This window comes from Lissotriton vulgaris, chromosome 1_1, assembly GCF_964263255.1.
Source record: "Lissotriton vulgaris chromosome 1_1, aLisVul1.2, whole genome shotgun sequence".
Taxonomy (NCBI): domain Eukaryota; kingdom Metazoa; phylum Chordata; class Amphibia; order Caudata; family Salamandridae; genus Lissotriton; species Lissotriton vulgaris.
Genome location: NC_141685.1, coordinates 198,536,986 through 198,547,462, shown reverse-complemented (window position 1 = coordinate 198,547,462; position 10,477 = coordinate 198,536,986). Strand labels below are relative to the sequence as shown.

Below are 10,477 nucleotides of genomic sequence, written 5' to 3'. Positions count from 1 at the left end.
TTGTACTTTGTAGTCAGTGGGTTGTGTATGGGTTACAGCCCAACTGATTTTCTCATTCGCATTGGTGCACTGACTGAGTTTTTTCGTCTGGGGGATAGAAATCTGACCTCTGCAGCTCTGGGAGCATATCATGTCTTTTCCTGATCTTCTTTAGAACTTGTACCAGGAGAGGTAGCAGCGGGAAAGTATAAAGGAGTCCTGACCTCCACTAGAGCGCAATGTGTCTCAGAAACACAGCCAGCTAGGGGACTGCACATGCAAAACTGCTGAAACTACATTCCTGACGGTGGCGAAGTGATCCAGTCAGGGTTCTGCAGGCTCACCAGTCAGACTTCTCGACACACCTGCCAGACATCTGCTCTGACCAACCAATCTCTGCTCTCAACAAAAGGACCTCTGCTCCTACCAGCTAAAAGCAGAAGGTCCTTATCTGGCATCAGACTGACCTTCAGACCAGTGCTCAATTTGTTAAAAAAATAAGTACCAGGGTTCTCGTCAGGAGGTCAACTGTAGCTTGCACCACACAATGCGCCTGCAATGCTGCCAATGATAATAAAAAAACAACTATTAACCATCACACAACTATAAATGTGACAATTCTATTTCAGGCTCCCAAGCTATTAAAAGGGCTTGGGCGGCAGGTAATAGTAATTTTTGAATGTATATTGAATTAACAGTTACCTGTAGTTGTGGTCATCTCAGACAGTGCAATCTTGTGGCAGACTGTCACAAGCGCTTTTGTTGACAATTAAGTGCCAGTGCTAAGCCCCAGAAACCACTGGCTCAAATTAAGCACTGCCCCAGACACACCAGCTAGACCTCATCACCCATCATCCAGATTTTTCCATCCACCACCCAGACCTCTTCTCCCACCAGCCATGCCTTGCTTTCCACTACGGCATACACTAACTTGAGCTCAAGCCTCTGATGCCACCAGTCAGGTCCCAGGATCCACCAGACAGATTACTGGCCCATGAGAAGGGCCTCAGGTTTCACCTTCCACAAGAAATACCTAAGTACCTCAGCACCAGCTATACAGACCTCTCCAACCTTACCAACCAGGCCTTCCTCAAACAAAGCTACCAAGTTTCCCAGATTGATGAGTGATGTAGTGCTCCAGTCCAGACTTTTTCCATTTGATTCTGGGATTTGCACTGCTGTTCTATAATGAACAAGACTAGAAGTCCTAGAATGTAAAGAAAAATCCTGGAATGGTGCAGCATTGGACGCATGGACCTAGAAAAATGGGCAGGGCTGCTTCCATCAAACCATACACTAACTTGACATCAGCTCCCCTAGAAGAGCTTTAGTGGCCATCATCCAGATGTCAAGACCTTGTTTCGAACCAGAATCACCTCAGTGCCTCACCAACCACCATTCAAGTGCTCTCACCCACCAGTCACACCTCACTACCCACCAGCTAGGCCTCACCAAAGTGGTTAGCAGCTTGACCCCAGAGCAGCTAATATAAAGTACACTTGCAGCCAATCACAGGCTGTCTTGAGCTATTATAGGGGTATACTTGCAGCCAATCACAGGCTGACTCCAGCTATTATAGGGGTATACTTAGAGCCAATCACAGGCTGTCTCGAAAACTTGAGCCTGTTGCAGCTGCAGCCATTAGCTGCTGCCATGATTTGGGCCAATCAGTGCCCGCCCCGCCCGGGGGGCGCATTTAAATGTAAGCACTGGGAAGAATTGCTTGTTATTCCCCACTGCAGACCGTCACCGTCGGTGTCCGGGGGAGCGCCATATCCCTGCCCGGATCACGGACGGTGAGAGAAGGCGGCTTCATCTCAACCAAAGGTGAGTGCCCGCTCCGTCAGCAACCATCGGGCGAGGGCGCTGCCAGGGCTGCCGACTTGGAGTTTTTGTTGTTGTTGCACTAATGTACGGCACGAACTCGACCCGAAGGTCCCGAAGCGCTTCACACGGGCACCATTACATTACACAAGGAGGCATTCAGTTTTGGTAGGGAACCCGGCTGGAGTCTCGGCGTCGGCTCATCCTGTGAGTCTGGGCTGCAAATCACTCCATCTTCTCGCAACCCATAGAACACATGCATGTGTAATGTAATCTGTACACATATAAATAGCTCCCACACCTTCGGGTCGAGGCGCGCTATATAAAGGCAGTAAAAACTAACAGCTGAGTGATGGGGTGCGCGAGATGGACTTTTATGACTTACCACACCCAATATGGCCGATCCCTGTGCGGAGAGCGGCAGCGAGATTAAATGACTAGAACGCTGACCGAGCTCCGGGAATGAGACTGTTGTGGGCGCCATGTTGTTGAATAAACCACTATGACTTGTGATATTTCACCTTCTTACTGTGCAGCCGGCTGTCTTAGGCACACGCGTGGCCTTCTGTGGTGATACAATTTGTGCAAGTAGGGAGTACTTGAGACGTGCACTCCCATTTGTCATTCCCCATGCAGAGCTAGGAATTAGTGTTTTCAGTCGGTTATGTTTTTAACTGGTACCTGGCTGGTCCATTTTGCTTTAAAACAGTTACCCAATTTTTCTTCTCGTTTACGTTATAAAAGAGTTTGTTAAAATTAATAAAGGTCGGTGTCTGTGAGAAGATGTTCACTGTATGTTTTATTGAGAAAATTTTGCTTTACTGAGGAATTACATTTCAATTTTGCATGATGTACATAGTGTGTGTTTGCCACATCTTCACCTACCTGTTTCTAAAAGAAATACCTTGGTGTGTCCTTAAAATGCTGGTTGATTAGTCACTGGCTTTGTTAGTTAGTCAAACTACCTGACAGTTACCATAAGCAGTCCAGTGCAGCTCTGAGTTTCTGTATATTGTTGCAACCAGTGTCTTATTTATTACTTATAACTGGTAGTATTGTATTACAGAAACCCAATCGTTCTTGATGCTAACATGGGGGCATGTGCTGTGGCCCACACCATCTTTGAACCGCGCAGACAGCAATGATATGACTGCTTGTAGTGAACAAGGCGCCTTTGTGCATTGGCCCCTCATATGGAGTGTCAAACTCATCCGACTAGAGAGCTATTTCAGTGCTATGACGCAGATGGATTCTTCGGACGCTGCTTCAGTTTGCAAGATAAGAAACCTACTTGTTCTTCAGATATCTCCTGATACTGGTCATGGACAGTGATAAGGGCACATTTTGTCCACTGGTAAAATTGATTTCAACATTCACTCTCCCAAAGAAACTCAAGAAATGCATAGATAACTTAGCTGTGTAGCTCTATGTGTAACTGACCTATTGTACTGTAATTGCATTTATATAGCGCTTACTACCCCTGAGGAGGCGTTTAATCGCTTTTTAAGGAGTAGTATACTACTCCGCAACCCATAAAGGATTAGTGTGGAATTAGTATAGAGAAATATGAAAGTAATTTGAGTGGTGGATGGGTTAGTCAGAAGGATAGCGGAAGGATGAAAGAGGGAAAAAAGTTTTCTATTTATATAGCGCTTGTCTTCCCTGATGGGGTGTTGAAGCACTATTTTGGCGAGAGGCACACTACTCCTGAACCCATAAAGGATTGACATATGTAACCTGCCAGACATAATGAGGTAAAATAAGTTGCACAGACAGATTATTAGTGACCTGGGACTGTTTTTGTCATGTATTTTAGGTATAGCGCATGGCAGAGTTTTGGCTTCTTTACTGACTGGGAATATGAAAGTACACAAAAGTGGCGGAGTGCTGGAGTGGCCATATTAGTGTAGGCATGAATAGTCATAGGAAAGTAGAATTGTCTGCTGTATGTGATCGTAGGTTCTCTAATTCTAACAGTTTGAATGTCATGGTATCGTCTATCCAAGATGGCTGACTTACTTCCTACATTTTGACAAAACAAAATTAGTTGACCCTTCATGTATATTCCATTTCTTTGTGAACTATTGCCTACAAACAATCAGGTTCATTTTAATGCTTACTACTATGTGCTCCTATATATTTGGTTGAACTACTCCTAAGTATGCTCAAGGACCGTAGCCCAGATGACGCCCCAATGTCCTGCTCGAGCGGACTCTGAGGTGCTTTTCAAGGTACTGCTACAGCAGATGACTTTGGCAAGTTTATTATTTGTCTGTTTGAAGGCCTGCTGAGTGCACGTATTTTCTAAGCTGCACAATAAGGGGCGCGTTCTTACCGGTATACAAGCGTTTTCCCAGTGTGTCCATAGGCGCATAGTGCAAGCATCGTCTTCTTTGTTGGCTGTCACATTCCTTCTCGCAGTGCTGTGTTTTGGATTCCGAGGCTGCAAGTTAATTACTCCATAATAATTTGGAATTTTTAAGTCACCGTTTTGTTCTTTTATTGATCTGTGACACTTTGTCACTGGTGAAGTTGGCTCACACGGTCAGCGCTGTGATGGGTACTTAGTGCAAGCAGGTCAGTGTGAGTAGTTTATAATTGCTGGGATCACAAGCTTGTTTATGTCACAGTCCATCTCCTAGCAATTATAAGAAGCAGGAAGGAGAGCTTTCTGTTGTCTGAGCAGAGTAGCTTTGTTTATCACAATGAAATCTGTCATGAAGTGTACAGAGAAGGTGCATGAGATAGAGAGGGTGGAGCGGAAACTTCAGATATCCATTGTTTGTAAGGCTGACATTTAAAACATGATTCAGTTGACAGTCACTGCCACATTCAAGGAAAGAAATAGGCCTCCTTCCCATAAGAACCCACGGACGGAGGTGGCTACCGATGATCAGGAGGGAAAGGAGGAACAAATAAGGGTGTAGATCCAACACAAGACTCAATTTGTAATTTATATAGTTATCACAACTAGTTGAGACTGAGGACGTATAAGACTGAACCAGATCATTTGCCCCTTCTTCCGTCTATCAAAGGGGTAAGGGAGTATTAATAGAAGTAGATTAACATGCTTCTTTTTCAAGGTCATGCAGATATCCCTTACAAAATTTTAAAGGTGAGTTTCAGTCGGTAGTGAATGTATATTCACTGATGAGGAGTCTTGTGTCGCATGAGACCTTAATTTTGAAAGAGGGGAGTCCTTTGGATCCTGTGGATAAATAGGCAGAGAAGTCTGTGAAAAGCTCATATGCGGCTGCCAATTTTTCTATTAGAGCAGCATAATATTCGTCCCATCCTATCCAGTTGAGAACAAGATTTTCATTAATTAGCAGATCTCAGGGAACAGGGTGCTACTTTGAAAGATGATTGTGCTAATGGAGCAGCCTGTGTGCCTTAATTGAAATTTCCTATGATGCCTTGAGTGCAGCTATGGCTGCTTCCTCCATAGCAGCAAGAAACAAAGCATTGGCATAGGTCTCGCCTTTGGGACCTTATAAGTGTTTAGCAATGCAACATTTGTTGTTGTTGCACCAAGGATATTGTGCTGCATAACTAAATACTTGTAAGGTCCCAAAAGCGAGACCTATTGGCTATGCCAATGCTTTTTCTGATTCCGTTTCCACAGCACAGGTTCTGGTCTGTTCCATTCTGAGATTCTCGCTCAACAGTAAAACAAGTTTGTTTTGCCGTGTTTATGAGGTGGGACATTCTACAGAAACCAGGTGCCCCGAATCGCCAATGTTCACAAGTTTACCATGCTTTACACCGACTCTTCTAAGAGAAGCAAGCAGGGACAGTCAAAGAGAAGCAGACCCACACAAACCCGCAATCATTTCCTGCCTGCTGTGATTTACTGGCTGCTAGCCGCAAGTGGAACAGGGCCCAGTGTTACGACGTGTCTTCCTGCAGCGGGCGACTCATTTCTGTTCTGCTCTCTGAGTCCTAGGCTGATGTATGAACGCAGCTTGATTGTGAGGAGGAGGGCGAGGGGGAGCCGGGGCGCCCCCTCTGCTCTGTGGGGTTTGGTTTAGCAAGGTTTGGTGCACCGAGCATCGGAGGCTCGTCTGTGACAAGGAGGTAAGGGTGTGGCGCACATGTCTCCAGGCCACACCACCTGTTGTTTCCTAGCAACTTCTGCATTGCTAACACGTGGGGGGCAATAAAAACAACAAACTCTTTACAATGATGTACATTACTTAAAAATCGAATTGAGGGCAGGGCAAGGTGTGTCCTAACCTGTCTTTTCTGCTAGGAATACCAAGTCCGCTCTATATAAAAAACTCAAAAAAGGAAGAAAGGAATTAAATAAATGACATAAAAGTAAGCAACTCTTTAGACCCATGTTTGCTTTGCTGTCTTACTTCTGCCTTCATGACCTATCAGTAGTGTCCGGGTAGCTGCTGCCCTGGCCTATCCTCACTGAGTTCTGTGTGGTAGTTCCTGCACTACAGCACCCATGCTCGTTTATCTCCTGTCTCTGACAGCTGATAAAGGCCATGCTGGGCAGCCAGAGCACACCTTTTTTTGTTATTTGTTGCAGTTATATTTTCCAGAAACTCAATCCAAAGGTATTCTCGCTCTTTACATGAGCACCAGTTACAATACACAAGGACACAATCGTTTTTATGAATGAAGACACAGGAAAGCAAGTCAGGAGCGGGGTGGGTGGGTTTTCATTTTGAGAAGGAGTGTGAAAGACAGTGGCCAAATTATAACATGTCATTACGAATCCCAGCGTTTACGCTTTATTAAACTACATGATCATTGTCATGTCCCCGGGGCCTGTATCATCAGGGCAGGAACATGTGGCCATGTACAGTGTTTATCTTGCGGGAACGAGCAGCGGCGCCATTTGTTTCCAAAGCACGGGCGCGATAATTGCAAATAGATGGCGCTGCTGCTCGATCCCGCAAGGTAAACACCGTACAGGCACAAGTACTCATTGGAAACAGTGCAGTACATCCGCGAGTTTCTGAAAAAGTCTGGAGTGAGTCCAAGAGGTCACTCTAAAGCCGCGATTGCGCGCTGCGCAGGCGAGACCTAAAAAAATATGGCTCAGATGGGGACATGGCGAATGTGCCACAAAAAGCGCTATTAATAAAAAAAAAAATCACTATCTAAATTGTTTGGATGTCAGCAGGTGGAAGCTAGAGGAATATTTTATGGCTCAGGAAGAGCATTTGGTCCATCCTTTAAGGGAAGAGTGAGTCAGCCCAAGTTGATGTGGACATAAGTGTCTTACTAGTGGGTGGTTAGATCTCTTTATTTTCTGGATGTCTGTAGGATCTCCGCCCCATATTAATGGGTAAGAGAGATAGAGAATATGTTTCAAATTCGTTTTTTTTCCCCAGCCTCCAGAATTTTTCTTTCCGACTCCATTGTCATCAAATGTGGAGAAACGGCCTTGAGAGATGGTATCCTGAAGTTGGTAATGAAAGGGCTTATTGCACTGGTTTTGACAGGAAGGATAATAAAAATTTATAAAAATCAAATCTATTTTTGTAAATTTGTGTCCTGTATCTGTCCTGTTGTGTGACTTTCTTATTCTGGTGTTTGGTTTTGTTAAATGCTGTAAACATTGCCCCAGATATATGAAGATACCATTTTGTGATTTCCTAATTGCGGATAACAAGGATTCGCAATTAGGAAATCGCAAAATGGCATGTCTGAAGAATTGTAGTACACTTTCTGTGATTCCTAGGGGGTCGGAAATGACATACTCACGAATATTAATGAGGTAGGAATCCCAAAAATCACAGGGGTGGTGGCCTGCAATCGGCAGACCACCATGTGGGTGATTGCGTTTAAATAAAGCAATTTTTTTTTTTTTGTAAAGCAGCTCGTTTTCCTGAGAGGAAAACAAGATGCTTTACAAAAAGAAAAATTAAAAGTTTTCTTTTCATTTTTAAGAGCAGGCAGTGGTACGTGGAACTAGTGCCTGCTCTTAAAAATGCTTTTACAAATATTCGCAAAGGGGAAGGGGTCCTTTGTGGATCCCTTCCCATTTGCGAATGGGTTACCACCTTCTTGAAGTAGGTCATAAAATGCGCATATTTTGCGACTGCCCCAAAACAGGCCCTTCCTAATTCCAAATCGTAAACCCATTTTGCGATCCGTTAACAGGTTACAGAATCGCAAAATTGGGTTTGCTACATTAGAAAAGCATATTTTGCATTCACAAACAGGCAGATTTTATGAATCTGCTCACCTGCGAACTCAAAAAGGCTTTAATAAATCTGCCCCATTGATCTTTTGCCAAGCCTTACTGCTCTCAGGCATGGCTACCCAGGGTTGAGCTTAAGGTTAAGGAAACATACCTGACTGGACCCAAGAATGTACCTGCAAATGTACTGCATGGTAATGCCTCCCAGCCATACCATAGAGTACACCCAAATCGTCACAGTGTGTCATGTAGACTCTGATTTTGAAATAGTTGAGTACATTACCACAATTTCTCAACAGTTTAATTGATGAATTGAAGAAACCCTCGAAAAATCTACATATTGAAATGGAAGTTCTAAAGGGTTTCCATCTTGTTCCCAATCACGCATCTCCATTGAGCACCTCTGACTGCATTTCACTATGTATAGAAAACCGTGTATGCGGGCGCATTTCGGAATTGCATTTGTCTTATCTCTTTCTTGAAACCAGACTGTGTGGAGGAGAAGAAATGTAACTTGAAATCAAGGTCACCGGCTGATGTAGTACCCCCACTGTCCTTAACCTGGTCGCAGACACGGTGGCCCCGGTAATTCAGGAGGTGACTATTACCTCCCTGTCTACTGGCATAGTCCCTCTACACTGGAAACAGGCAAGAGTAAAGGCGTTATTGAAGAAGCCCAATCTCAATCCTGATGATTGGGCAAATTATCACCCTATCTCCCTGCTGCCCACGATCAGCAAGCTTACAGAAAAATATGTAAACTCCCTGATATCCAGCCATTTAGAAAACTACAACCTATTACATCCAACCCAGACCGGATTCAGGTGCAAACAACGTACCGAAACTGCCCTTATTGCAGTAGTTGAGGAAGCGAGGAAGATTGTTGATGGAGGTGGTTGTGCAGCCATACTGTTATTAGATCTCAGTGCGGCCTTTGACACCGTTAACCATTCTATTCTTATCCAAAGGATGAATGATGTGGGTGTCACTGGGACCGCACTGAGGTGGCTGCAGTCCTTCCTCTCTGGGCGTACTTTCTCGATATTTGAGGACGACATCTCTTCCCCCTCCTATGCATTTACACTGTGGCGTTTCCCAGGGTTCATCCCTCAGCCCAACCTTATTTAATATATATTTATGAGACCATTGGCTGAGGTGGTGCTACCTTGGGGGGTGCAACTAGTGACATATGCTGATGATACTCAGCTTATCATCACTCTCTCCGGGCAGATGTCGACCTTTGACAAACTTTCCTCCTGCCTCAGCAGTGTCCCTGAGTAGATGGATAACTCCTTCCTTAAACTTAACGGAGCAAAGACGGAGATCATGATGCTAGGGCATGACGCACCTTCCTTGGGGGATGGCTGGTGGCCTAACACTCTGGGCCAGCCCCACCCCAAAAAAGAGAAAATCAAGAGTCTGGGAGTGTGGCTAGACCCAGCGCTTAATTTTCTGGGGCAAGCCCAGAAAGTAGCAGCTACTTGCTACGCTTTGATGAGATCACTCAGGAAAATCATTGGGCTGCTCCAGTTTGAAGCAATATTTACAACAAGGGGTGGTGAGGGACAGAGTCTCTGAATTAAACAGAATACTCTCACCCAGTCAAGAGATCAGGGCTAGATCCAACACCGTTTTTTAGCTCACTGCACCATCCCAGTTTCAGAACCTGGCTGTATGCAAATTAGTCTGTTCCTGTCCCAGTGCATGATGGGAACAGGGCAAACCAAACTACAAAAGCCAATTCTTACACTGGGAAGGAAACAAGCTACCGGGGACCGGTTTCTGGCATTTCAGCCTCTTCGGCCCGGCTTGCTTGAATCCTGATGGTGCAATGAGCAAGGGACTCACATCTGAGCATACCCTTCCACGCTTAGGGTGGACAAAAATATTTACAACAAGGGGTGGTGAGGGACAGAGTCTCTGAATTAAACAGAATACTCTCACCCAGTCAAGAGATCAGGGCTAGATCCAACACCGTTTTTTAGCTCACTGCACCATCCCAGTTTCAGAACCTGGCTGTATGCAAATTAGTCTGTTCCTGTCCCAGTGCATGATGGGAACAGGGCAAACCAAACTACAAAAGCCAATTCTTACACTGGGAAGGAAACAAGCTACCGGGGACCGGTTTCTGGCATTTCAGCCTCTTCGGCCCGGCTTGCTTGAATCCTGATGGTGCAATGAGCAAGGGACTCACATCTGAGCATACCCTTCCACGCTTAGGGTGGACAAAAATATTTACAACAAGGGGTGGTGAGGGACAGAGTCTCTGAATTAAACAGAATACTCTCACCCAGTCAAGAGATCAGGGCTAGATCCAACACCGTTTTTTAGCTCACTGCACCATCCCAGTTTCAGAACCTGGCTGTATGCAAATTAGTCTGTTCCTGTCCCAGTGCATGATGGGAACAGGGCAAACCAAACTACAAAAGCCAATTCTTACACTGGGAAGGAAACAAGCTACCGGGGACCGGTTTCTGGCATTTCAGCCTCTTCGGCCCGGCTTGCTTGAAT

General features: G+C 45.1%; 1 protein-coding gene across 1 annotated transcript in view; it reads left to right on the top strand.

Moving 5' to 3' along the window:
• The first annotated feature begins 1,671 nt into the window (after positions 1-1,671).
• LOC147738170 (uncharacterized) overlaps positions 1,672-10,477 on the top strand; it is a 31,271-nt gene continuing 22,465 nt past the window's right edge. Inside the window, exon 1 of the mRNA XM_086952170.1 lies at positions 1,672-1,806. The gene's annotated coding sequence lies outside the window, so the exon portion shown is untranslated. The remainder of the gene's footprint in view (positions 1,807-10,477) is intronic.